Source organism: Pundamilia nyererei, unplaced genomic scaffold (assembly GCF_000239375.1).
Source record: "Pundamilia nyererei isolate P.nyererei 1_Seehausen unplaced genomic scaffold, PunNye1.0 scaffold00004, whole genome shotgun sequence".
NCBI classification, from domain to species: domain Eukaryota; kingdom Metazoa; phylum Chordata; class Actinopteri; order Cichliformes; family Cichlidae; genus Pundamilia; species Pundamilia nyererei.
Genome location: NW_005187405.1, coordinates 4,134,587 through 4,137,632, shown reverse-complemented (window position 1 = coordinate 4,137,632; position 3,046 = coordinate 4,134,587).

Genomic DNA, 3,046 nt, shown 5'->3' with positions numbered 1-3,046 from the left:
TTAAATAGGGGTGGACAGATGTGACATGAGCACCCAACAGCTGGACAGCAGTACTGATTTTGTTTCTGAGGAAATTCATGAAGTGATTACTGGTTACGATTAAAGGAACACTTGGCAAACAGAGATCTGGCTGTTTGTCAGCCTGGTACAGGGCTGAAGAGAAACCTCGGGTTGTTCTTATTTTCTCCAATCAGTAATGAAGAGTTAGATGTTCTAAGAGAGCTTTTTTATGCAGCAAAAAACTATTTTATTCTTTTTTTCCAGGCTAAAGAAAGGCTAAATTAGTGAGGCCCCATTTCCTCTCCAGGTTATGGGTTACCTGTTATAGCATGTGCTTTTGAGAGTTATATCAGGGATTCAAGTACTTTTGATTTAAGGCTCTTTTTATCAGAGGAGCCACAGTATCCCGAGCCTTACCCAGTAAGGATGTACACTTAACAAGATAATTATCCTCTGTGGGAGTAGAATTTAGAATTTACCAAAAAACTGATTTATAATTTGTGTAAAATATAAATCCTAACTCTGATTTTACTTGGCCTTTAAAAACACAATTTGAAAACTGGTGAATAGTTTAAAGTCAACACTTTCCACCCGTGTCTGTCGTCTCTTGAGTCAACAAGGAAGTAAAAATGCCTCCTCTCTTGCGTAACGCAGTTTGCTCTAATTTGACACTGTGCCACTCTTGGCTACAGTCAACTCAACAGTCAGAGTCATGGACTGGTTTGCAATGTACTTCTCACTTCTGACAGCTTTGCTGCCTCTTCACAGCGGTGAGTAACATATTTAGTTTTTCATTTTAAATGAGCCATCATCCATGTTTTAATATCAACAAACCCGATACACATGGTGAATACAGGGAAAATCCACTTAATAATAATTAACTGAGGCACAAAACTGCATCACTTATTTACTTTTTTATTTACATAATGGGACAAAATTATACTTACAAAAAGCTATATAAATGCTTATGTTATATAAATGTATTATTGTATCTGTTATGCATTCAGTTTAATGTGTATCACTGAATGCTGAAACTTTACCCATCAGTCAGTTCCTGAAAGTCTTAAAATATATTGTTGTTAAGATTACTGAGGTTTTTATTCAATTTAATCAAAATACAACAATAAATATCAGGTTGTGACTACTAATGATTAGCATACAAAACATTTTAACCACAGAAGCCTGCTGACTGTGGTAATGTAAGCTTAAAATGTGTCAAAAAGGCTTGTTAGGACTTGCTAGTCATGCTAATACTCAGTTTCGCTGTGTTAGGGAAGCTATTGTAGCTCGGTGCATTTATTGACTACTAATTATTGAAAAAATTGTTCTGCACATTAAAAATATACTCGAAGCACTTCTGAAAGCTATCCAAAGTTTATATGAACTATGTATTATGAACCCCAACTTAATGTTTAACATTTCTTGTTAAAAAAAACAAAAACCTTCTGGTAATAGATCAGAATGGAATGTATGGAAATCTGAAGACTTCTTAATCATACATCTGAAAGGCTTAAACTTAATTTATAATTGAGATTACTTAAAGTATTAGTTATCTTGGGATTACTGAAAATCCAATGAAAAAACTATTTACTTTGAAACATTTATTCTATTCAAGAAAATATAACAGTAATAAAGAAGTTGTGACCCCAATCGGTAAGCTTAAAATGTTAAAGAAAAAGCTGTAGCATGCAAAAGGGAAGTTTTCCAAGAATACAGGTAAGGCTTGGTGTTTATACTAAACCATGAATATGTAACTTATGAACACAAATACAAAGATTTGACAGCATGCACTTAATTCTGGTTTTAAAACTATTTTCAGTTACTAATTACTGGAAAAAGAGTTCTGTCTCCCCACATTCACATGTTCGAACTAAGCACTTCCAGGAACTATCTGAAGTCTGCATGAACCATGTGATGATCACGCGTTCTGAACCCCTGCTGATGTGACTCTTACACCTCCAGGGCCCTGGGGGAACGCCTAAGAAGTTTCTCCAATGGGTTTAAATCTGTTTTAGCTTACTGACAGTGCTCACCACCTACAACAGTCATAGACAGTCTGCATAATATAAAGTGTTCTGGTTATATTGGCTATGATGATGACGAATTATTATGACAAAATAAATTGTGTGTTGAAAATATTAATTTCCCAGTTGGCCTCTGTAAACATACCACAGCAGACTCGTCCAGCACTTTTTATTACTACACACACGGCTGCAGCTGAACACTCCAACAACAACAATAACCCAGGACCCATTGCAGATTTTTAAGCCGGCGAGACGTGATCGTGGATGCCGCTCAGGTGAGTCCGACTTCCCTGCAGCGGCATCGAAGAGAGTGGTACCGCTGAGCATGAGCCAGAGGTTTGGTTTGTTTGGCTTGGCAGCAGGCGCTCGGACAACTTTATGCTTGCGAGTTTACCATTGTTACTTGTGTTGTTTCCTTTTTTTTTATTTGGTCAATCACCATTTCATGCTCTGAGAAATGAATTTGCTTTTAACAAAAGAGTTTACAATCTGTTTCTTGGTCAAAAAAGTTTATTCCAATTATTAAGTAATTGTTTTTATAGTGTGTCAGGGCAACAGAAAAAGCAGACAACCAATAATTTTCAAGAATGCCCCACATTACTGGCTGCTCCACATTTTGAAAATGCCTCCAGCTGCAGTAATAGTACACCTATGTCTACATTCCAGAACATCCACACAGTAAAGTACAGCCTCATCGTAGTACTTATGAAATTCTGGTTGATAAAACTGAAACCCTATAACCTCTAGCTTCAAATTTGATCGCTGAGGTCCAGTCAAGAAGTTGTTTTTGTTTTTCAGGATTAGGCTAGTGTGAGAAATAAGTTTGAATATTATTAGAAAATTATGGAATTACTGTTTGTGTTCATTATTTTAATCACTGGTAATTTTCCTTTGACACTAGCAAAATCCTCTGTTAAAATATTTTCCTCTGCATGATAAATCACACCCAATTTACAAATAGGAGCAAGAAGAAGAAACAGTTTTCTAACATGCCTATAGTCTTAACTGTGTTACACAACAGG